General features: G+C 42.8%; 1 long non-coding RNA gene across 5 annotated transcripts in view; it reads right to left on the minus strand.

Annotated features, from left to right (window-relative positions):
- Window positions 1-8,821, minus strand: part of LOC138299907 (uncharacterized) — a 770,123-nt gene extending 761,302 nt beyond the window's left edge. For all 5 annotated transcript variants that reach the window (XR_011204848.1, XR_011204850.1, XR_011204851.1 and 2 more), the window contains exon 1: window positions 8,570-8,821. This is a non-coding gene — a long non-coding RNA (uncharacterized lncRNA). The remainder of the gene's footprint in view (window positions 1-8,569) is intronic.
- Between the last annotated feature and the right edge of the window lie 16,928 nt (window positions 8,822-25,749).

Below are 25,749 nucleotides of genomic sequence, written 5' to 3' on the forward strand. Positions count from 1 at the left end.
AAACATTTTTAAAGACAAGGATGTGAATTACTCTTAACTCAAACACTGAAATACAGCAAATTAATATTAAAAACTGTCACAGCAGAAACATTAGCAAGTGTTCCTGAAAGGACAGCATCAGCCATATGAAAGAGTGTAAGAGACTGGCTGGCTGGATTGCTCTGTAGACAGCAGCAAAGTTATCAGAAGCTGAGTGAATCACCCCTAAACAGTATAATTGCAGCCTAACACCACATGCACACACCAGTAAAGCAATATGTAAACATGAATATTAAAAGACACAATTTTATTCATATGCAGGCATTAGCTTTAAAAACAAATCATATTTATTTTCCGTGTGGCCAATGTGTTCCGTGGGTTGATTATAGTGTTCAAGTGGAAATCGTGTATTTTGTAAGTGCATGTTTGCCTTCAATTATCACGTTAGCGTGCTTCAATTAAGCTCTTCCCAATTATAAAGCTGCTAGATAGGAATGTTTTCATTTTTTGCTGGAGATAGAGGAAGAAGGTAAATTGAAGTGCTTTAGTTATATGCTATGCCACTGGAATTATATGGAAGGAAAAGACGAAAATATGAGGCAGGGTTGGCCAATTTATGTGGCAAGAAAAGTCCAGTTATAAATTGCAAATGCTTGTTTTATTAAGTAGACTAAAGTTTGCTGCATGCATCACAATAATCAAGTCCACATACCCATGAGGTCTAGTCCACATAACCTAGGATTTCTTTTAGTTTACTAACAACATTGCCATCAGGGCAGGAGTGTTTCTCAGTTTGCTTAAACACTCAACTTTAAGAAATGTATTACTAAAACATGATGTGGTAACTTATTGTCATCTACACACATTAACTTTCCAAGAAGTGTCCAAAAACCTTGCCACTAACTTGCAGCTTTACTGATAAAACTATATAGTGTATTAACAATCTGTGAAAATTGGTTTCAGAAAACATATACTTTGCACATCAACATGTAAAGTATTTTGATTTTTCATCCTATTAAAATATTTTTTCATCACAAAGGAATATAAAAAGGGCTTTTACAACTACTGAAATATATTTTGAAATGTTTGCGCAGCTGAGTTAGTCATTTAAATGCTGTGTCTTAGGAAAACCCTAACACCCTATATCCTTTTATTTTACATTCGAAGCATCAGGTCACACAATTCACCTTCTAAAGTCATGGAACTCTGCAGTCAGAAGGAAAATTTATTGTAAGAAAAATTGACTTTTGACCTCGGTCTGTGAACGCAGAGCAAATGTGACATAAGAACAATTTTTAAAGGCATCTTTTTTTCCCCTCCACTTTTCATTTGAACAGAACACCTGTTCAGTGTCAACTTGCCAGAAGGGATGAGTAAGTATTAAAAATAGCTCGACCTGATCAAATATGACTTGCCAATGCGGTCGAGTGAATTTTTCGAGCCCTGATTATGTGCACTTCAATTCTTCCCATAAATCAGAATGTCACACTGAAAGTATGTTACTTTCTTCACCTCACCCAACATTATATGCATTGCCCTCTGAAACACAGCAGAAACTAAAGGTAGTCTGAATGGCATGCAACAAAATATATAACCCCCCTCTGGTGTCACAAACAAAGTCAATGGCTTAGATTAATCTTCCTGGGTAATCTGATGATATGCGGAAGACAATTACAGGGATAAAAACACCAATGCCCCCTTCAATGTGCTCAGCATCTCATCAATGTTGGGAAGGCGATCAATCCATATGTTCTGAATCAAATCTTTCAAATCCACACATATCCACAACCCCCCCTCCTGCCTTCCAAGGCAGAACTATTGGTTATGACTACTTGGAAGCCTCAATTGACTATGATTCCTTGAGCACATAACTTGACTAGCTCCTTCCTCAATTCTTCTCTCAATGCTGGCAGCACAGGATGCACCTTGTGTGTAACCGCGTTAGTATTCTTACACAAGCTTATCTTGTAACTCAAATTCTTCAACAGACCAAGTTTGTCACAAAAAACATCCAGCTAGCTTCCAGTCTACATCTCAATTTTGTTCTCTTATTCTTCATTCATCCCCACTCGCAACACCTGATCAGGATGGTTAGGATCCAAAATAATTTACAGCTCTCCTTGATGCATCCACCCAAGCAAACACCAACCATCCTTAGCCACATATAACTTGGATTGAGTGCTGCAACCCTTGAAATTGATGTTAGCATGAAAACAACCAATGACCTCAATGCTCGTTATAATTGCAAGATGTCAGCAAACGTCTTGAGGCTGCCAGAAAGTAATCTATAGATTCTACGGGCAAGTGCCCATGCATTAAGAATGTGTGTCGCTCCACCACTTAATAATTTTTCTTTTCATATTTTAGATCCAACTCCCTTATTACTTTGTCATATTTGTCCACTTCATCTTCCTCATGTGTTGGTGATAAGTGTTTCAACCTTTCCCTGCCTTCTACTCCCAAACAATTCTTCAGAAGGGCTAATTTTCGCTTTTGTTAGAAAATGTCAAAATCTCCCATTTTTTCCACACCAAATTGGGCTGCCCAGGTGATTGCAAGAGTGATGTTAAAGTTGTTACCTCTTTCTAGTTTGACTGCAATGCTTTAATAAGGTGAGTAGGGCCAATGCCCCCAAAGTATTTCATGCAATGCAATTGATCTGGTGCAGTTAATCAGTCTAATTGTGCCAGGTCACTGCATGAATAAATCAAATACTAAACGCCCACAATAACACTTGTTCCATCCCATGAGGGTGTTGAGAAGCACTATGGTTACTGCGCCTGTAAAACAAAGGTCTCCTCATAGATGTGTACACAGGGAACACTGACCCTTTAAAAGTCTGAGCATGTCTCAGAATAGTGTGCGTCACCATGTCGCCACTCTTTTAAAGTGGGCCTTACATTCCTACTTTGTTTTTTTTGCATGGGTACTATGTTTTAAAGTTCACAGCAGGTGCTGATGCCATGCCTGCTGTGTTGCAGGTAATTTGAGAAATTCAGCTCGTCACCACATATGCATTTATGGTAAGTAATGGCTTTTATTTAATTAGATAAGGCCATAAAGAAGGACCAGAACACAACCATCCTCGGTAATCGCTGACTGCTCTTTCGCATCCGCGTCTCAATCAAGCCGCCAACCTCCCCATTCCATTTGGAAGCAAGAACATGAGACAATACAAAGTCACCTGCTGTTGGTGACAATTAGCTCTTTTTTGACACAGGTTGATTACTGGTACGAAGTCATAACCAATTGACACTTTCAAATTTTAATTTCATTAGATAACTTTTACACTCAAACTCATGTGGGCCCGTTTCCTAATCGTATACTTCCAATTCCCTCTGCAAATAATGTAATGCTGTGCTTTTTACTGTTTGAATTTGCCACCACATAAACAGGGTACCAAAGGGAGGACCTGCATCCCCTCTACTTTTTTATAGACCGCTTTGCTATTTCAGTGTTTGCACATTCTTTATTGACCAATAGGTACAGACAAGGGATTTACATAATTTTGTACTCCACGGATATATCTCTGGTAGTAGTAACTCCTGGAACTAAACTATTTTGTAAACACTGCATGACGAAAGTCTTTCCTGCGGTCATCACTCTGAAAATAACTTCTAGGAGAGAGGTTTCAAAAAATGGGTGGGAGGTGCAAACCCTTTGCGGGTTGTGGACGGATCAAATGGGTCAATTGGGTCCTCGCCAAAGGAAGCATCATGCTGAAAACAGTGCTGTGTTTTAGTGAAAGAAGAGCAGCAGAAATTCACCCTGTAAAAAGGTGATCATAACATATCACTCATGCCCTGTTGGTTCTCCAGATGATCTTCAAGTTTCACACCCCCATTTTGTGGATACTTTTACACTGTAGAGAGACCAGGCTCTCTGTAGACGGTTAGCAATCATGAACCTGACTGCATTTTTGAAAAGGCAGATCTTAGTATTTCAGCAATATTTGAACTATTAATTATAGAGTTGCCAATTTTCTTTAAAAGTTGTGACAAAATGTTTTTACATGGAGTGGTGGCATTACAATGTTTGAAGACCACTATTATAGAGCATGATTAATTCATTTTAACGGCGGACAATAAATCTGTCATCTCTATAGTAAGCCTTACCATCTTCAAGTCTGAAGTAAACATTGTGATAGTGTATATATATATATATATATATATATATATATATATATATATATATAAATAAATAAATAAATCCTATGTCCGGATTCAGAGCCATGTTTTTTTTTAACTTACAATATCCCCTAGTAAGTTATGTTTATTGATTAGGTATCATATTAAATCATATCGTTTTTTTTTATTTTAAGCCCAAATGTAAAATTACTCAGTTGAAGTAAATATGTTTGTCAACATGAAACCCAGAAAGGGAGCAGCATGCAGTCAGCCCCAATGCATAATGGTAATTGCAGTCAAAATTTGTTTTTTATCCAACAAGTAAACTGTAGTTTTTCACCTTAGTTTGTGCAGCAAGTGCTGTAAATCTCTGGACACGTGTTTCTGGGTACAGCCCTTCATCAGCAGTGAGCAGCTTTGTCTGAGTTTGCTGGAATTGCTGCCAAAAGTCCTCTCAGGTTTATGTACCACTCACTGGCACGCAGGTGCTCAACCACAGCTCGTCAGCTCGTTGGTTCAAGGGAGCCTTCTTAAAGAGGAAAACCAGAAAGGGAGCACCCTGCCTCACTCCACAACCCCACAGACAGAGCTGCTCTCTGCTGTATGTTAGTTATCTATGATCCATCCCACCTTACCCACTTAACCAAATCACATGATCTTAAGCAAAAATGTTATTTCTCAGAATTTCCGTTTTCTTCATTATCACATATAGGAGGACCTCCAAATATGTGCTTTCAGTATGTGCACAGCACACAAACCTCATGTTTGATTTAAGACTATGTTGATTCAAGTATTCTAAAAATCTAGGCCACTTGTAATGTATATATTCTTGGACCTGAAGACCTGTGGAAGAAGGGGACTGAGTCCAAGAAGCACTGAAGATTCCAGGGGGAACAGGAGCCCCTGCTAACCTGGAAGAAGGTGCAAAAGAAGAACCACCGGTGAACAACAACAGTCAGTACTGCACCCAAGAATATGGATGAGGGTGCCTGGTTGGTGCAGAAGATGTCCCACGCCAGATGGATGATTGCAGTCTGGTTTGCATCGCTAGATTCTGCCAACAACTCTTGGCACATGCAAAACTCACAGTTAGTGGAAAATGGTGCTGCCCGGGACCAGGAGGGACCTGGTGGGCTCTACCCAGGAGGTGGGAGTCAGAGTGGGCTCTCAGCAACTCGGAGAGCCCTCAGAAGACCAAGCAGCGCACACAGGAGTCCCACAGCACGGGACAAAGAAGGTGCAAAAGGAGGCCCATGCAGCACAACGACATAGGGTCCCATGCCGCTGGAGAACCACGCAAGAAGCTGTGTGTCGCAAGAGAGTGCTGGGGGCCAAAGCTGCACAGTGCACAAAGAACTTTGTGGAAGGATACCCAACGATCCTTGGCAAATGCAAAACAAGCAGTGCACCGGGGTACTGTCTTGCGTGGGGAGTCAAGCTCTGACCTCCACTAAAGTTGGACATCAGGACCGCAGGGACCACTTCAGTCCACCACCTGTGATTCAGGATCCATGCAGCTCATCAGGAGAGGGGTCCCACACAACCGGTCGTCGTTCCAGAGAGGTGCCTGCTGAAGCAGCAGGGGAGTAACTCCTTCACTCCAATGGAGATTCCTTTGTTCTTCTGGTGCAGGCTGAAGACAGGCTGTCCTCCAAGGCTGCATGTCTGGGAAACAATTGCAGTTGCTGGCAGGAGCTGAAGATACAATGTTGCAGAAGTGATCTTTGCTTCTTTGTTGCAGTTTGCAGAGTTCCTGGAGGGTCCAGATGCAGTTTCTTCTGTAAAAAAAAGTGAAGCAAAGGATGCAGAAGATTCTTGCTGGAGTCTTGCAATCCGAATATGAAGAACCACCCAAGAGAGAGAGACCCTAAATAGACCTGAAAGGGGGACTGGTCAGCTAACAGGTAAGCACATATCAGGGGAGGGCACTGACGTCACCTGCTGGAACTGGCCACTCAGATGCTCCCAGAGTGCCCTGCCAACTCAACTTGGAACCCAAGATGGCAACACCCAGGGACCCTCTGGAGAAGTTGAGCACCACCCTTGGGGTGGGGATGGACAGGGGGGTGGTCACTTCCCTTCCCTTAGTTTCGTGCCAGAGCAGGTACTGGGGGGTCCCTGAACCGGTGTAGACTGGTTTATGCCAGGAGGGCACCATCTGTGCCCTTCAAAGCATTTCCAGAGGCTTGGGGAGGCTACCCCTTCCAAGCCTGTAACACCTATTTCCAAAGGGAGATGGTTTAACACCCCTCTCCCAAAGGGAATCATTTGTTCTGCCTTCCTGGGCTTGAGCTGCTTAAGCAACAGGAGGGCAGAAACTTGTCTGAGAGGTGGCAGCTGCTGGGGCTGCCTGGAAAACCTTTGAAGGCTGGAATGGCAATACTGGGGGTCCTCTAAGGAGCCCCCAGAGTGCATGGCACCATACAACCAATGCTTGCAAAAGCATTGGGGTATTATTCCAACATGTTTGATACCAAACATGCCTATGTTCAGAGTTACCATTATGTAGATGGACATAGGTAGTGACCTATGTCCACTACATGCGTAAAACGGCACCCACAGAGTATGAGGAAATGACCCTGGAGGTCATGGGGGCACCTCTGTTAGTGCAGGGGTGCCCTTACACAATATTACTATGCACCCTGCCCTGAGGGCTGATTGGGCCTGCTATAGGGCTGACTTATAAGTGACCTGGTGCAGTGTAAATGGCAGTGAAAGGGTGCATGCACTTTTTCACGCAGGCTGAAATGGCAGTCCTGCAGAAGCCTTTGCATGGGCTTCCTATGGGTGGCAAACGAAATGCTGCAGCCTCTAGGGATCCCCTGGAACCCCAATGTCATGGGTACCTAGGCACCATAAGCTAGGGACTTTTAAGGGGGCACCGGCATGCCAATTTTGGGTAAAATACTGGGTTACCAGTCAGGGCTCGAAAAATCATAAAAAGGTTACTAGTCCTGAAGGTCAAGTAACTTAAATAATCTACTTGACCTAATTGTAATGTGCTTGGCATGTACACGCGTCTCAAATTGTGTGATGTACGCAAATAGTTTACAGAATCGCCTTTTTCTTCATTTTCACATATGATTGCACCTTCAAATATGTGAGCTCGGCGTTTCTGCAGTACAAAAAAAAAAATCTCTTTTGTTTAATTAGACTAAAGTTTGCTGCATGCATCACAAGAATCTAGCCCACATACCCATGACGTCTAGCCCACATAACCTCAGACTTCTTTTAGTTTACTATCAGGGCAGGAGTGTTTCTCAGTTTGTTGAAACACTCAATTTTAATTACTATACCATGATGTGGTAACATATTGTCATCTACACAAAGTAACTTTCCAAGAACTGTCTAAAAATCTCTCCACTAACTTGCAGCTTTACTGAGAAAACGATATTGTGCATTTACAATCTTTGAAAACCGGGTTACAGGAAACATATCCTTTGGACATCAACAGGTAAAGTATTATGATTTGTTTTCATCTTATTCAAATATGTTTTTCATTACCGAAATATAAAAAAGGGCTTTCCCAACTACTGAAATATTTGTTTTAATGTTTGCTCAGTTGACTTAGTCATTTAATTGTTGTGGGATAGGGAAAGCCTGACACCCCTATCCTTTTTACATGCTTATCAGCAGGTCACACAGTTCACCTTACAAAGTCCTGGAACTCTGAAGTCAGAAGGAAAATTAATTGCAAATAAAACTGACTTTTGGCCTTGTCTCTGAACACAGTGCAAATGTGACATAAGAACAAGATTTTAAGACATCTTTTATTGCCCCTCCACTTTTCAACTGAACAGAACACCTGTTCAGAGTCAACTCCTAGAAAGGTTAAAAATAGCTGACCTGATCAAATAAGACTTGCCAATGGGAGTGGATTTTTGGAGCCCTGCCAGTATCCTGTAACCATAATTTAAGGGCGAGAGCATCACTACTGAGCTCCTGATTAGCAGGATCCCAGTAGACAGTTAAACACACTGACAAACATGCCAAAAGTGGGGGTAACCATGCCAGAAAGAAGTCACTTTCCTACAGTACGGGAGACTACATGCAATAGTGCTTGCTGCAGGCAATGTATATTTTAATATCAAGTAGATCCACAATAAAAAAATAATCCCCACAGACCATAAAACAGGCCCACAATTAACAGCCAAATAAACAGACTATCGGTCCAGTCTTTCGGGCATTGCCTGACTGCCTTGTATCCGGTCCGACTCTGGTACTGGTATTCAACTGAACTCACCTGACGTTACTAACGAGTGTGGGGGCGTGCATGTAAGATCTCTGTAGCAGGACCACCTGTAGTGCTCTTTAACGGCGTCCATGACTTACGAAAGCTGTTGGAGGGAAGAGAGCTAAAATGCGGTGGTCGATGCTCTCCAGCGCGACCATGCGCCGCGCTTTCGTCCTGGTACGCCCAAAATACAGAACTCACCAGGTAATAAATAAATAAAAAAACTCACCAGGTGACGCAGATCCTATTCCGCCCACGCCGCTTCTGCTCCCCAACAGATTCGTCGCACTTCCCTCCTTCTGAAAGCCTTAGGCAGTCTTTCAGTTTCTTCCTCTCCCTACCATTCTCCTCTGTGGTGGAAGGGGGCAGAAAGCAGTTCTAATAAACACTACGTGCAAAATAAAACCTACATAAAATCAATTGTGCTGCGCACAACACGCTCCATCACTCTGCTTGTAAGCACGCCTCCCGCCCAATAGCCACGCATTCAGGAAGCGCGCACGCCCCTTTTACACAAGGTGACGCCTTTTCCGGGTGCATGGTGCGAGGCTATTGGCTGTGGTGGGCCCCTCAGCCGGTCATCTCCGTTCACGTGCTTGCGATACGTGTTTATAAACATCGAGGGACCTTATTCTGGCCTCTGCTGTCACGTGGAGTGCTCCCTGGGTTGACCACCTGCCCTTCAAATACACGGACAGTTCGTTATTTTGTGAGGCTGTCCGTTATTGGGTGTATTACTGAGGGCATTTGTCCGTAATTTTAAAGCTGCATTTTGGCAACAAATAAACCCATTTGTGGCTCTTAGCAAGAAAGCAGTTTCATGTGACAACTGGCACAAGCCATGCGTGCTTTGCTGGTCTGCGTGACTCGGACGACGAGCTGCAGAACATCTCTCTAGAAGAGCACTTGTTAATAAGTAATTTAGGTCGAGCGCTCCAGCTTTTCTGACGTGTTGTTATCTACGCTCTGGGCTTTAAACTGTGCATTTTACGGACGTTTAAAAGAGACAGCACTGCCATCTACTGTTTTTTAACGTAAGTGCAATGTTCATATTTAATGCATTATATAGTCGAATGGTATATATTGTAGCAAAACTGGACAGTATTTTTTTAACAGTGACATACCACTGAAATTGAATTGCATAAATAAATAAGTAAATCAATCAGTCAATCAATCAATCACAGCTGATGGTTACAGTGTTTACATAGAAGACTAAGCGGCACTGGTTCTATGCATGTGAACCCCTTAGAAATGCTTCAGATCTTTTCAATCTCCTTCTTAGGTTTCCAAAAGATGGCAGTAGGACAAGCAGGGTGACCATTTGCCTTAAGGCATTTCACATATATTTTTTATAGGAAGGGTGCTTAGTCGGAGGCTGGAAGATTTCTTTAAAAAAAAGAACAGAATTATGGAGCCTTCTGATGCAGCTGACTTTGACTTTCTGATTAGTATTTGTTTTTATTTTCAGAGGGTGGGCCACCTATCACAAAAGAAAAGAAAAGAGGGAATTGTCTTTCTTTAGCTAAATGCATCTGGTTTCAGTTGTTTGCTGGAGAAGCAGCACTACCTCTAAATTTGTATTGTATTTGTTTTCTTCAACTCTTTAGAAACCCATTTCCATCCTTAACTTTATTGGATTTTGCATTTTAAGCAACTGATATTGTGCATATAATTCCTTTATTTGTAATAGGTCACAGTTGTTTGGGTTAGCCTATCACCTTTGCAGTATATGTTATGGAAGAACAGCCTTTCTTTTTTCTTTTTCGCTGATTTTAATAACTAATTCGCAATAATCACAGGCGTTTTGAAAAAATGTAATATCAGGAAGTTTAGTTTCCAAACATTTTAAATAAAAAAGACCATGTGAGAGAGTGTAGCTTATATAATCTGTATTAACATGAAATGTTTATGAATTAATGTGTGATGATGCCGCATAGAAACTATAGTAATAGCGATTTTGCTTAAACGCGCGCTTGAATTGTGACCACGAAGAGTGGCCACCAATGTATACGGATGATGACCAAAATGTTCATGTTACGTTCAATTAAGCTTATACTAACATATGCATTATTGAATCTATGCTGAAATCCTCATAGGCCTTAAGTTAGCAAGAGCCGGAGTTTAGCTGCTTGGCTCTCATATTAAATGCATTTTTCTATTTTTCAGTGTGCTGACTCACAAGGGGCCATGACCCTGTTTATTCTTTTCTTCAACTTGGAAGATGAATGTAACCATGTTAGATCCGTTCTCAAGCATATTTTCTATGCTCATGAAATAAATGTTATAAATGAATTGAAACAGTGTAGATTAATGTAATGTACAAGGTCATTCAAACCGGTGAAGACAATGGAACTGCTGACCAAATGATGTGCAAAGAATTACCAAGGGATGAAGTCACACCAGACGTGCCACCTCTGAAGACGTCAATTACGAAGACCAATCAAAGACTTGTAAACCAATATGGGTTGAAGATTAGGATTACCTAATGTGTTATACAATAGGTTAAAGATAGTGGGGTCTAGCAAGTGTCCAATAGAATTTTGGGGGACTGCACTATGAAAAAGGGATAAAAACCCATGTCACAGAGAGGTCATTTAGGTGGGTTAGGGAATGCTATTGATTTTATCCAGAAACTCTGTCACTCTGTTTGGTAATTTGAGATTTATTAAAACCATCCTCGCCCTTAGATTGCCCATTTACACTTTACCTCCTTATGAGGAAAATGCCCTTTTGTCCCAGAGCTGAGTTCTGACTGATGGCGATTTGACTGATGTCCTGAAGACGAGGACTGAACCCGTGCGCTGACCTAATCCTTGGAGGGTAATTATGACAATGTGTGAGAAAACAGGGCTGATTGCAGAGGCCCCATAACTTTTTTGCCCCCATTTTTCACTTTTTGCTGGTGTTTTCCTGACTTTAAAGGTGCCCTGGGTACTGCTAACCAGTCCCAGGGCCTGTGCTCTGTGTAAAATGGATATGCAAATTAGGCTAATTATAATTGGCTAAGTTAACCTACCTATAAGTCCCTAGTATGTGGTAGGGCATGTAGGTTTAGGGACAACAGCATAGGTGGTGCACACCTAGGTGCATTGCTGAGGTGCCCAGTGTCATTTTAAAAGCAAGCCTGCCTTGCTGGCTGCTTTTAAATTAAAGTTATATGCAAATTCGACTTTGGAATTAAAGGTACTTCCAAAGTCTTAAACTACCTTATTTTTACATATAAGTCACCCCTAAGGTGTGCCCTATGTGCCCCTAGGGCTGGGTGCCATGTAACTATAAGCAGGGACTTTATAAAAATAGACTGCCTTGATGAGGTGTGAAGTGGCCAGACTTCACACAAAGGAATGTGCTTGGGGGAGAGAATCTCCCCTCAGCAGATGGTGAGGCAGGAAGGGGGAGGGCTGCCAAACTGGTCTTCAAAGGCAGAGAAGGACATTTGCAGCACCCAGCAACACCCCCACATCCTGCAACCCCAGACAGCTAGGTGCCCCCTTGATTAGATTAGGAGAGGGCAGGAGAGGGGTGTGTTTATGATTTTTAGCCACACCGGTGGGTGGGCTCAGCCAGATGTAACCTCCAAAAATCAGATTCATCCATGTTGGATTTTTAGAGACTGTTGCCTTCTGGGATGGATTTTTGCCACACTTCCCAGGAAGTGGTCATCACAGGGGGACGACCCTGTCCCTGATTGGAGATCCAGGGCCCCCCTGCTTTTCACCCAGGAGCAAGGATAAAACTGGCAGACCTGCACCCACACCTCCGATCCCCTCCAGAATTCAACAAGAAAGGAACTAAAGAAGAAGAAGGACTGCCCTGCTGGACCCCTGGCCTGCACCTGGACCCTGCACTCAGAAGGACTGCACCAGCTGCACACTTGGGCTTCACCACAAGAAGGACTTTGCCTGGCTTCAACTGGTTCAAGGAGGGACTCCCTGTTTGCTACAGGTGAAAAATTGCTAAACCAGAGTCCCCTGCACCAACTCCTGAAGAAAGCGACCAGCTGACCACTGTCCAGTGGCCAAAAAGGAGTTTGCGCCAGGTGCATTCTGGGAGTTGAAGTCTGCACCCCCCAAGGACCATCACGGAACTTCTGGACCCTTGGGGTGAGCTGTGGACCCCAAAAGAACCTTAAAAGAACATCTGGGTGAAGCCCCAGAAGTTTGGAAAAGATTTGAGAATTTTTGGAAAAAAGCTCCAGAGAGGGACCGACCCGCCGCGGAAATTCTAGCCGGCTTGCCTCAACCGCGACCCGGCCTGACTTCGTGGTTCGTCCCGGTAAAGAAAAACATCCAAAAAAGAGACTAAGTCCGAACATAAAAAGTTGACCGGGACCTCCCAGCCATCGTATCCGAGAAGGGCTCCATGGACGTCGGATCAAGATCCAGGTTTAGCCCGGTCGAAGGATTTTCATCTCGAAAAAACGACTAAGTCCGAAGGTAAAAGTCTCCACCGAGGAAACCCACATCGCGTATCCGGACAAGGGCTCCAGGAGGTCGGATTCAGCTGGCAGGTTCGTCCCGGTGAAGAAAAACTTCAAAATAAAGACTAAGTCAGAAGGTAACTTTTTAACCGAGGCCTCCCGCGACCTGTAGCCGAGCAGGGCTCCATCGCGGTCGGCCTGAAAGTTTGACTTTGCCCCGGTCGAGGTGCAACCAGATGACCCGATTGGCGCTTTTTGTTTCTAAGCGCTAGAAAAGTAATAATTCTTTAAAAATTCATATCTCCGGTTCCCCTGAACCGATTTTAATCGTTTTTGTGTCATTTTAAAGATAAAAATATAAACTATTGTTATAAGTTGGTTTTGGATTTTTAAACTGTTTCCTGTGTTTTATTTAATTACTGTTTTGTGATATTTGAATGCTTTACACTTTGTCTCCTAAGTTAAGCCTTGACGCTCGTTGCCAAGCTACCAAGGGTTGAGCTGGGATTAATTTACTGAGACCTAACTGTACCTATGTGGAGGTTAGTGGCTTGTTGCTAGGTGTAGGTACCTACCTGCCCTACCAATAACCCATTTTCCAACACAATGCATTTGTGATTTGTCTGTTTGCTTTTCCTTTCTAGGTACCAACTGCTTGCTTTTGACAGAGACCTTAGCTAGATGTTTTCCAAATTGGTGTTCTAAATTGCTTTGCATGAAGCCCAACATGCTAATGCTAATCAGTGGTTAGGACAGGTGTTCACCAACACTGATGCAAATAGACACACGACCGAGACTATGCTTTGTTGAACTGACGCGATATCGACACTCTTGATCTATGTTCACGCCGTGTTATGTTCTAATGTTTGTGATTCTTGCTTTAATTAAATCTTATCAAAGTTGCCATATTGTGACTATGCTACTATGTTTCTTGGTTTTGAGGTTAACGCATCTACTCTTAGATTGTAACTAATAGGGAATAAAACCCATAAAATTCTACTAAACTGGTGTGGTTATTCATGGCTGCAAGGTCATGGTAGAGTATTGATTTGATTAATGACTTTGACTAAAGTGAAATGTATTGTTGTGATAAATATTGATGACATATTTGATGTATTGATTGAGATATTGATTAGCTATCTCGTCCTACGGTGTCTCTCAACTGGGTCAAAAGATTAATTGGCCTAAAACGAGTCCTGATGTGAAATAAAATATCATAAAGGGACGCGTTAACAGTTCTGGTAGCAGAGCGACGGTTTGGCCCTTTGGGGCCCTAGGACGGAGAATCATTGTTTAAATTGTTTTTCTGTAATAATGCAGATTGGAGGTATGATTTGTTTCTAAATTCACTATAACTTTCCCGTGATCTCAGAGCCTGCCTAAGTGAGTTGGGAATGTTCTTGGCGTCATAGCGTGTGTGGTATAGGGTTTTGCGCTTGCTCTGCTTATGCCTTTTGGCAGGTGACTGTGAAATCTGTGTGTATTTAGGTCAGGTAAATGTTGTTTTAGTAGGAGTGGGCGTACTCCGCAGTATGAGAGTAGGGAAGTCAGCGTACTTCATATGAGTGTGGCGCTTTGTGCTCAAAATTATCCATTTGGTTGGTTGTTCATGTACGGACCCGTCGTGGTCTAAGACTCCTGAGTATATTGACAAGTGTAGGAGACACTTGGGTTTATGTTGTAATCTGTGCGGTTTAATAGGTCAATCGGGCGTAGTTGACGAGTCGTGTTTGAGTCGAAATGTATGTGTGAAACCTTCAATGGAGATTTGGCAAGTTCTAAAGTGCACTAGGACGAACCATTGACAAGTCGAGAGTAGGATTTGCAGGTCGAATTCTGCTTGCGGGTGCGGGAACTGAGAAGGAGAGAGTAGTGGCCGAGGCTTCAAGTGAAATCTCTGTAAAGTTCTGAAGCGAATGTGTTACCCTTCCTGTAGTAAACCGGCAGATTTGTGTTGTTGTTAAGGTGCTTGCAGTAAAAATTTTAATCCAGTGAGGGGCGGACGAGCCGCAAGACTTTGTCAGCTGCAGTGTGTGAGTGTGACGTCAGTGGTGCCGCGCTGAGATAGGTCAGTTGTCGAGAGGGGTCGCGCACGGATTGGCTGCCGTCCGTGAGAGGCAATAGATTGAGAAAGGTGGGTGAAGAGTGTCCTGGGAACTAAGTCACTTTCTGATTAAACACAAATATGAGAAAACGCAAAGATGAATTTTGTCAAGGCCTTTAAGAGTGCTCTGAAAGGAGATGCATACATTATGGCGAGTGAAGGGGAGCCTACACCACCTGAGGGTACTCCAGCTTACATAGTTATGGAGGAAAAAGGTGTCGCCCCTTGTTTATGGATGAAACAGTGGCGCAAATTAACAGAGAAATAGGGATGTTTAGCGTTCCCGGAACATGGGACGTTCAATACAAGGGTGCTAGAGAATTTGAGGTGGATGTTAAGCGTACAGAAACCACCTCCGAGGACAGCTCAGTATGAGGCTTTAGCGATTTGGGATCTAATGGCTCTTAAATAGAGACAAGAAAAATTCCAAAGAAGAATAAAAAGGGCAGAAAAGACTTATACAGAAACTAGGTGAGATAATAAGAGCAAGATGTGGAGACGGGGAATAGTTGACGGGTTGAAATTGTTCCCAGCAATAACACAGGTAGAAGAGACGCAGGGACAGAAAGCCACCTGTAAAACAGACAAAGACTCTAGTAAGCCTAAAGAAACTAAGAGACCTTGGGAAGAGGAAGACGACTCAGACGATGAAGAATTCATGGATCGAATATTACATGATCGCCCGCCACCTTATGCGGCAAGCGATAATGTCCCGAGCACTAGTACTGGTCCTGGGAACCAGACGCAGGAGAAGGGAGTTACTGATACCGCACAGACTAGTGATATGACTTTGATACAGAATGGTGTCAGTGTACCCACTGCGCTAGACATGCAGATACAGTTGCAACCTCCACCGCAGATACAGAGAATCTATCCAGACATCCCGGTACTAGAGACTACTACAAATCTGATAGTGCCGCCAGACCCAATATGTACAAAATCGAGGTTAGTGCAGATTGAGTCAACTCCGCAATTGCTGCCCAAGCCGCAGCCACAACTGATACCGGGATATAACCCAGCAGCTGGACCTCCATTAATACCTGCCCCAGCTTCAGATAATCAGACCTTTGGAGTCGCTGCTCCACGAGGTTTGGGACCAGGTCAGACACCAGCTGCAATATCATTGCCAATTACTGTTGGTCCACCGGTGCCATTGTATGTACAAGGTAAGCCTGGTGTATGTGATCAGGGAGTAATGGCCCAAGATGTGCTAAGAGGAGGGTCCATAGGAACCCCTCAGTTAATGGCCCCAGGAGAACGAGCGGTTGAGAAACCAAGGTCTTTGATAGACCTTAGCCCAGTTGAAGCACCATTGGAAGCAATGAGACAGGCAGGGCTAGGGGTGTTAACCCCACAGACAATAAGTACGAACGCTTCACAATCGCCAATGATACATGCAGGGAACATTTCACTGCAAGGTTTTACAGTACAACAGTTGAATGAGTGGTTATAGAAGTCCTATGCTTCACAGAAGACTACAGTGACTGCAGTAGAACCGGAAAGGATAGGGAGAGATGAGTACCTGAATTTTGTGAGACTGGGGGTGGAAGCTGCTGAACTAGTGGACGGAACAATGGGGGTAAACAGATTAGAATCATACACAGAAGCAGAATTGAGATATCTGTGTCCTAAGATTACTAAAGAGGTAGGCAAGGTACATCAGAGATTAGCGAACCTAGCAGATAAGTACAACATTGATATTGAGAACACTAAACATTTGAAAAGAAGTTACAGGCTAGACTTTGATTCAAAAGACATTGAGCATATGAGGTCTGCGGGAATGAAAGCGCATTTAAAAGAAATACTGCAAAGTGTGCAAATCTGGGAAGCGTTAGAAAAGTGGGAAGGCAGATGGGCAAAGAAAAGAGATAAAGAGAAAGGTGACAGTCCGGGGTCAAGTCAGGCTAAAGCTTCACCCGACACGGAATCAGTAAAAATACTACCCATGAGAGAAACAGCTGGTGGAGTTTTAATTCATGTGCCGTGGTCCAGAGGAGACATCCTATCTTTTACAAATGATTATCCCAGGTTGAGGGAGAAACCGATTGAGTGGTACCAACAAACAGATAGGTTCGTGAAACTTGCAAAGTGTCTCTGGGAAGACTTGAATACCTTGTTTGAAATCATTGTTCCGCCTGATTTGTGGCTTGAGTGCAAGAGAGGGGTAGACTGGCCGACAAAGGAACCGGCAAGGGATAAGGTGACCGGAGCTCCTTCTGAGGAAGTAATGAAGTACTATCGTAAGGTGATTGAATTTTTGAAGCAGAAAGTGTCGCCGAAGGTGACTGATTGGCAGAAAATCGACCGGACCTCGCAAGAGGTTAACGAATCAATACATGCTTACTATGAGAGGTTGTTAAAGGCATTCAAACATTATAGTGGTACTGAGACCATTGAGCCGAAAGACATGAACCATCTTGTGTTCAAATTTGTTGAAGGGCTGAGATCAGAGGTTAGCCAGATGATTAAGAATCATTTGATTTGTTGGCAAGCGAAGCCGATTGATGAGGTGTTGCAGTATGCGTAATACTGTAGTGACGAAATTGAGCTGAAGCAGAAAAAGTTGAAGGAGAAATTGATGGTGATGCAGATAAGGGCTGCACAGGCAGGAATACAGGGAAATGGAGTTCAACAGATGACACAGCAGCAACCGCAAGTGAATGGTGTGTTTCAGGCACAACCGAGAGGTCGAGGTCGAGGTTTTGTGAATCGCGGTCCAGACTTGAATACTGTTGTGGTCCAAAATGATGTACAAGGGATGAAAAGGTTGTCACCATGTCACGCGTGCGGGGGTGTGGGGCATTGGAAGCGGGAATGCCCGAATGTGGTGCAGGATGGTGTTGTTCAACAAAGCACCAATGTCGGTACATTGCAAAATATGAAAGGTCCAAAACTGAGAAATCAAAACCCGAACTTCCAAAATAACACGATTCAGATGCAAGGGTTACAGCCCATGCAGCAAATGCAAATGCTGCGCGTTCAACCAGCGCAAATGCAGCAAGTACAACAGCAGGTTCCCATGGTACCTAGACAGCAAATGCAATTACCAATGGCTCCGATGGGACAGCAACAGGTGATGCTTCCTCAGCAGGTCACAGATCAGGTGATGAGTCAAAATAATACAGTACAGCAATTCCCATTGCGTGGTGAAGATGGAATGAATGAGGAGTGGTCGGATAACAGCTCAGGTAGCGAAGAGTGCAGGCTTGCAGCATCCTAGAGGTAGATCAGAGGGGACCCTATGTAGAGGGAAAGGTAATGGGTCACAAAGTTTCATTCTTGGTTGATACTGGAGCTACACGCTCTACAGTTAGAAGTGCAGAGGTTCCGAAATTACCCCTTTCAGGGTGTACCATAAGGGTGGTCAGAGTAGCAAACCAGTACCTAAGAAATCCGATTACAGATCCAGTGCAGGTTGAGATCGGCAACTTCCAGGGACTGCATAAGTTTGTAGTCTGCGATTCGAGTTCGGTATCTCTACTGGGAAGAGACTTACTGTGCAAGACAAAATGTTTGATTACCTGTTCCAATAATGGAATTGAAGTGCAGACAAACAGTGATGATGAAGGGGATGATGGTCAGTTCCCAGAGTTAGAGACAGGAATTGCAAATGAAGATTACCCTTTGATTACCTTGTTCCCGATGCTCACAGTGATCGACTTACCTGCCGAGTTACAGGGGACTGTGACAGAGAAAGTGTGGGATTTGACAGGAAAAGAAGTGGGTCTGATAAAAGGTGTGGAACCAGTTAAAGTACAAGTGAAACCAAATGCAGTGTTTCCCCAGGTGCCGCAATGTCACATGGCACAAGATGTTCTTATTCAAGTGTCACAAATATTTGCAGACTTTGTGAAACAGGGAGTCCTGAAAGAAGTCTTGAGCAGCCCATGTAATTCACCCATAATGGGTCTGAAAAAGCCCTGTGGGAAGGTTCGAATTGTGCAGGATTTGAGGAAAATAAATGAGATTGTGGTAAAATGTTGCCCCATAGTGCCCAATCCAGCAGTGATCATGTTTCAGGTTCCATGTGATGCTGAGTGGTTCACCGTTGTAGACCTGTCACAAGCCTTCTTTTAAATACCTCTTCACGAGGACAGCCAGTTTTTATTCAGTTTCAAATTCCTGGATAAGGTGTGCATTTGGTGCAGAATTCCCCAAGGGTTTTCTGAGTCACCGTCCTTCTTCAATCAGATATTGAAAAAGGACTTAGAATCCTTAGTACTGCCTTTTAACTCGACTCTAGTGCAGTACATTGACGATTTGCTGATTACATCCAAGACAATGGATGACTGTAAGTATGACACAATTGCGTTACTGAATCATTTGGGAAAGAATGGGCATAAAGTGTCACCCAAGAAGCTGCAGTACTGCCAGAAAGAAGTGAAGTACTTAGGACACTTAATTGAAAGAGGGTCCAGGAGAATATTGAAAGAAAGAATAACAGCCATTTTGCAAATGAACCCCCCAAAAACAAAGAGAGATGTCAGGATGTTTTTGGGAATGGTGGGCTACTGCCGCCAGTGGATACCCAACTTCTCAATTATCTCAAAGCCTTTAATAAAACTGACAGGTAAAGAGATCAACGATGAGCCGTATACCATAGCTTTGTCCAAGAAAGAGCTTGAGTCATTCATGGAATTGAGAGAGTGCATTGCAGGGCACCAGCTTTGGGTATGCCTGATTACACAAAGCCTTTTCTACTGTTTTGTCATGAACGTGATGCTTGTTCTTTGTCTGTCTTAACACAGGTCCATGGAGGTGCAAATCGCCCTGTAGCATATTTTTCAGCTACCTTGGACCCCGTCGCAGCAGCCTTACCGGGTTGTTTGCGTGCAGTTGAAGCAGTTGGTCAGAGCCTCACGCAGTGTCAAGGCATACTAATGGGATACCCCCAACAGTAATGGTTCCGCATTCAGTTGAAATTTTGTTGACTCGAACCAAAACTCAGCACGTGACAAATGCTCGTCTTACCAAATATGAGACAATTATACTGGGATTACCTAATGTTTCACTGAAACGATGTACTGTGTTGAACCCGGCAACTCTACTTCCTGCTGAGAATACTGAAGTTAATAATGAAGAGGAAGTTGAGCACGATTGTCTTGAGGTAACAGAACTATGTACCAAGCCACGACCTGATATTCAAGATACACAGTTAAAAGAAAATGACTGTATTATGTTTGTTGATGGATCCTGTTTAAGAGAATCACTCGGAATGCTGAGAGCCGGTTACGCTGTATGTACCATAGCTGGTATCTTCGAAGCTTCCTGGCTCGAGAGAGTGTATTCCGCACAAGTGGCAGAGCTAATTGCCCTTATCAAGGCATGCCACGTAGCTGAAAATATGAGAGTCACTATCTATACTGACAGCAGGTACGGATTTGGAATTGTACATGATTTTGGCCAACTGTGGTCGCAGAGAGGTTTGGGGGTTATTACAACTTTGGAGGAGGTGTTAATCCGTCCCAAATGTGACGGATATACCACCAGCCGTATTACGAGTTCCATAGGATATAATGGACTCGTAATACGGCTGGTGGTATATCCGTCACTTTACCGTCACTTTTGGGACGGATTAACACCTCCTCCAAAGTTGTAATAACCCCCTTTGTGTCCATGGGAAACGGTTATGCAGATCAAGTAGCAAGGTTTTGCGCATTGAACTGTAAATCATTCAAGGATCAGTGGGAATTGTTACCGCAAACTGAAAATGACACATGCTTGAACCTTGTATTAAGGGTGGTTGATACCCTAGATGAGCTAAAGACACTACAGGGTCGTGCTAGCAAAGAGGAAAAATGCTCCTGGCAAAGAATGCAATGTGTACAGAGGGCTGACGACTTGTGGGTCTCAGAGGAGGGGAAATTAGTTTTGCCAAACAGTCTTCTGTCACAATTCGCTAGGCTCTACCATGGACAGGCTCACCTCGGGAGAGATGCGATGATCAGGTCATTCAAAATCGATTGGTTTAACCCAAAGTTCAGACATGCCGCAGAGGTTACCTGTCACAGGTGCATCATCTGTCAACAGATGAATGCCGCAAAAGGGACTGTGGTAACTTTCAGCCACATTGGGAGAGCTGGTGGTGCATTTAGCAAGATGCAAATGGATTTCATTGAAATGCCTGTTTGCGGAGGATTGAGGTACGTGTTGGTGATTGTGTGTGTTTTCAGTCACTGGATTGAAGCTTACCCCACACGTAGAAATGACAGTCTCACAGTTGCAAAGCTGCTGCTTAGGGAAATAATACCCAGGTTCGGGTTTCCGGTCTCTATAGAATCAGATAGGGGCAGACACTTTGACAATAAGGTGATTAAACTCTTGTGTGCCGCATTAGACATTGAACAGAAGCTGCACTGTAGCTAATGCCCTGAAGCATCAGGATTAGTAGAGCAAATGAATGGTACCTTGAAATCAAGAATGGCAAAGATGTGCGCAACTACCAATATGAAATGGCCAGATGCATTACCCTTAGTGCTGATGTCAATGAGGAACACCCCTGATATGAAGACAGGACTATCACCACACGAGATCCTCATGGGCAGAGCTATGAGGTTACCCGCAGTACCTGCAAATGCTCTAGTGAATATCACGGATGATATGGTGTTGGACTACTGCAAAGGCTTGGCTGATGTGATTCGCTCTTTCTCTCACCAGGTAGAAGCTAACACATTGCCACCGATCGGTGATCCAGGTCACACCCTACAAGCCGGTGACTGGGTGGTTATCAAGAAGCACGTGAGAAAGTCGTGTTTGCAGCTGTGCTGGAAGGGGCCATATCAAGTAATCTTGACAACAACCACTGCTGTGAAATGTGCAGGAGTTCCAAACTGGATACATGCTAGTCACACGAAAAAGGTAACGTGCCCAACTGATGAGGAACTTGAAGTTTCTGGCACAACAGTTCCAGAAAGGGAAGTCTCAGGGCCAGAAACTGAGACTGCAGGAGAGCCCACTGAGAACAGCCTAGTCCCTCAAACAGTGAATGAGTTCGAGAGAGGTGACAGTGTGCCTATCTGAGTAGAGGCAGCAGGAGAACTAAATCAAGGAGAGGTTCTCCCAGAAATAGATGGATAAGGGTTAGAACTTGAACCCGTTACAGATCAAGAAGAAGAGGAAGAAGAAGGCGAAATAGTAGAAAGAGATCAAAGTACACCGGCATCCCCTGAGCCAGTTGCAGGTCCTTCAAGAGAAAACACCATACTACAAGAGGAGGGTGCTGTTCAGCGTCCTGAAAAGACAAACCGGAAGAAGACACATAAGGGAGATAACTGGCCAGAGAAACAGGCTGCAAAAGCAAGAAGGGTACCAGGTGAAACAATAACAGAAGAGACTGATACATCTTGAGTAGAAGATCTGAGTGAAGGAGAATTGCAAGGTGAACGCAGACTAAAAAGAAAGAGACCCGCAAATAGAAGGTACACAGGTCCTGAATGGGCATATGCAACAACATCTGAATGACAACAGGAATTCTTAGCGTTCTGTTTTGATCGAGAAGTACCAGGCCAATACTACAGTACCTGAAGTAACTCAAAGAAAAAAGACTTTGTTAAAATTGAAAACTGAAAAATTAAAGAAAAGAGACTTATAAATTACCGGATGAGACACTGATAACCTGATTTGACTTTGAGAAACCTGATTATGACAAGCTGCTAACCTGATTTGACAAAGGGGTCCTGGAGTGAGTGAAACGCTGTAAATATACGCAGAGAGAAAGAGACTTTTTGCATCAAAGAAAAGAAGAAAAAAAAAGGAAAGAAGAAGGTTTTATATCGTCCTCAAGTTGATTGTTATTCTGCTATCTGATTCTTTACAAACATGGCTTATAATAGAGGTAGTAACAAGAAGGGTAAGATGTGTGGTTGGTTGAGTTTTATAATAGGTATTGTGTGTGCAATAATAATTGTGGGAGTGATAGTGGGAATGCCGTGGTTGGATAAGAAGCAATTAACGCTGCTTCAAAACCTGAGTTTACAACATTAACACCGTGGGAAAAGTTTGAACAGGATGCAAAGCACTTGCATGAGGGAACTAATTCAAAGGGGGAACTTTCTACTAATGTCTTCTATCGCTTGCTGAATGAGTATGTTGAGACCATGGATGAGAAAAACTGTTATGTGTATACAAAGATTCCTTCGTCAGTGCAAGAAGGGGTCACTTACCATAGCCTTCCGTTAACTTATGGGCTAAGCTGTAGCTTGCTATTAACAAGATTTTATAATCAAGAGCATGTGCAATACTTTTATTCAAATCTGGATGTTGTGTTTTCTTTTCTTTTGTGTCTGTGATTGAGTTTCTGAACAAACTAGCTAAAGAGCATAGTATAAAATTAGTTAGAGGCTTCTTTGAACCGACACTTACATTTGCGACAGCTTATGCACACCGCAACAATCTGACCTGCTTATTGACACCTGTAGAGAAAAGCTTCTTAGATCACACCGATGATAAACGCAAAGCATTGAAGGAAAGATTAGAAAAGGGGTTAGAGAAACGCACATATGCAAATGATTATGCTTACACCGCAATCAAGGCGCAAGGCAAACTAGCTATAGATGCATTACATGTAGGTAGGCTTTGTATATATAGGCCAAAATCTGAGCAAGACACTTTATTTGTGGGAACGAGTGAATGCAGGCATGTATTTTTGTTTCAGAGTAAATGGACATTTATGTTAAATGGACAGGATCCAGCGATCCCTGGGACCTATTATATTTGTGGACTTAATGCTTATTACCGTCTTCCTAAGGGATGGTATGGGACATGTTATTTGGGAATAGTTTTCCCAAAGATTTACCAGATTGATGACTTAAAGCAAATACCTAAAACGTCTGAATTACAACATGCTAGACAAAAACGAAAGACAGCGGCTGCTGTCCTTGGAGACATATTTGGAGCCATAATTCCTTCAGTAGGGGTTAACTTAAACACCATAAAGATTCAAAAGTTGTCTACTATTGTGGATAACATGCTGACAAATTTTACAGGGGCTATAATCCTGATGGATACTGAACTTGCTGCGGAAAGAGCTATGACTCTTCAAAATCGGCTTGCTTTAGACAGTCTTTTAGCTAAGAGCGGCGGAGTGTGCAAGATGCTCAACGAGCGTCATTGTTGCTCATTTATACCTGACAATAGTAAAAAGATTAGAGGTATGCTTACTAACCTAACTAGAGATAGTTCAGATTTGAAGGACTTGAAGGAACTTGGAGTGTGGGAAAAATTTGGAAAAGGAATTGCCAGAGTAGGGAGCTGGTTTAGCAATATTTGGAATGGGGTACTTGGAAAAAATTTAGGGGGTCTATTAATCGTTTTGGCCTGTCTATTTGGATTATGGGGAGCATGCAAAATTAATGATAACATTAAAAGAAATTGGACAAAAAGAACCAGGAGAATGAAGAAAATGAAAGGGAGAAAATGTTCAACGAAATTTGGGAAAGTTCACACAAGGGACAAGATGTTGAAATGCGCATTATGCGTAAGGTGAAAAATTAAAGTAAAAGGTCAAAGGGAAAGGTTTGTGTGATGACGGACGTCATCAGAGGAGGGACTGAGAGAGCGTAGTTTATATAATCTGTATGAACATGAAATGTTTATGAATTAATGTGTGATGATGCCGCATAAAAACTATAGTAATAGTGATTTTGCTTAAACATGCACTTGAATTGTGACCACGAAGAGTGGCCACCAATGTATACGCAAGCTAATAATGATGACCAAAATGTTTATGTTACATTCAATTAAGCTTATGCTAACATTTGCGTTATTGAATCTGTGCTGAAATCCTCATAGGCCTTAAGTTAGCATGAACCCGAGTTTAGCTGCCTGGCTCTCAATTTAAATGCATTTTTCTATTTTTCAGTGTGCTGACTCACAAGGGGCCATGACCCTGTTTATTCTTTTCTTCAACTTGGAAGATGAATGTAACCATGTTAGATCCGTTCTCAAGCATATTTTCTATGCTCCTGGAATACATTTTATAAATGAATTGAAACAGTGTACATTAATGTAATGTACAAGGTCATTCAAACCGGTGAAGACAATGGAACTGCTGACCAAAAGGTGTGCAAAGAATTACCAAGGGATGAAGGGCCAGATGTAGCAAAGGGTTTTTCCCATTCTGTGTCAATGGGAAAATGTGTTTGTACATATGGCCCGAAGTCACACCGGACGTGCCACCTCTGAAGACGTCAATTACGAAAACCAATCAAAGACTTGTAAACCAATATGGGCTGAAGATTAGGATTACCTAATGTGTTATACGATAGGTTAAAGATAGTGGGGTATAGCAAGTGTCCAATAGAATTTTGGGGGAATGTACTACGAAAAAGGGATAAAAACCCATGTCACAGAGAGGTCATTTAGGTGGGTTAGGGAATGCTATTGATTTTATCCAGAAAATCTGTCACTCTGTTTGGTAACTTGAGATTTATTAAAACCATCCTCGCCCTTAGATTGCCCATTTACACTTTACCTCCTTATGAGGTAACTAATAGGGAATAAAACCCATAAAATTCTACTAAACTGGTGTGGTTATTCATGGCTGCAAGGTCATGGTAGAGCATTGAATTGATTAATGACTTTGACTAAAGTGAAATGTATTGTTGTGATAAATATTGATGACATATTTGATGTATTGATTGAGATATTGATTAGCTATCTCGTCCTACGGTGTCTCTCAACTGGGTCAAAAGATTAATTGGCCTAAAACAAGTCCTGATGTGAAATAAAATATCATAAAGGGACGCGTTAACATATGTTTACCTAACTAAGAATAAAAGTAAATATATGCACTCCATGCGACTTGTGATTCTTGATGTGAAGGCCCCCATGGGCCTCGGCTGGTGGCATAGTGGGAGTGGTGGGAACCTAGACTGATGATAAACAA

The sequence above is a fragment of the Pleurodeles waltl genome, chromosome 6, assembly GCF_031143425.1.
Source record: "Pleurodeles waltl isolate 20211129_DDA chromosome 6, aPleWal1.hap1.20221129, whole genome shotgun sequence".
Taxonomy (NCBI): domain Eukaryota; kingdom Metazoa; phylum Chordata; class Amphibia; order Caudata; family Salamandridae; genus Pleurodeles; species Pleurodeles waltl.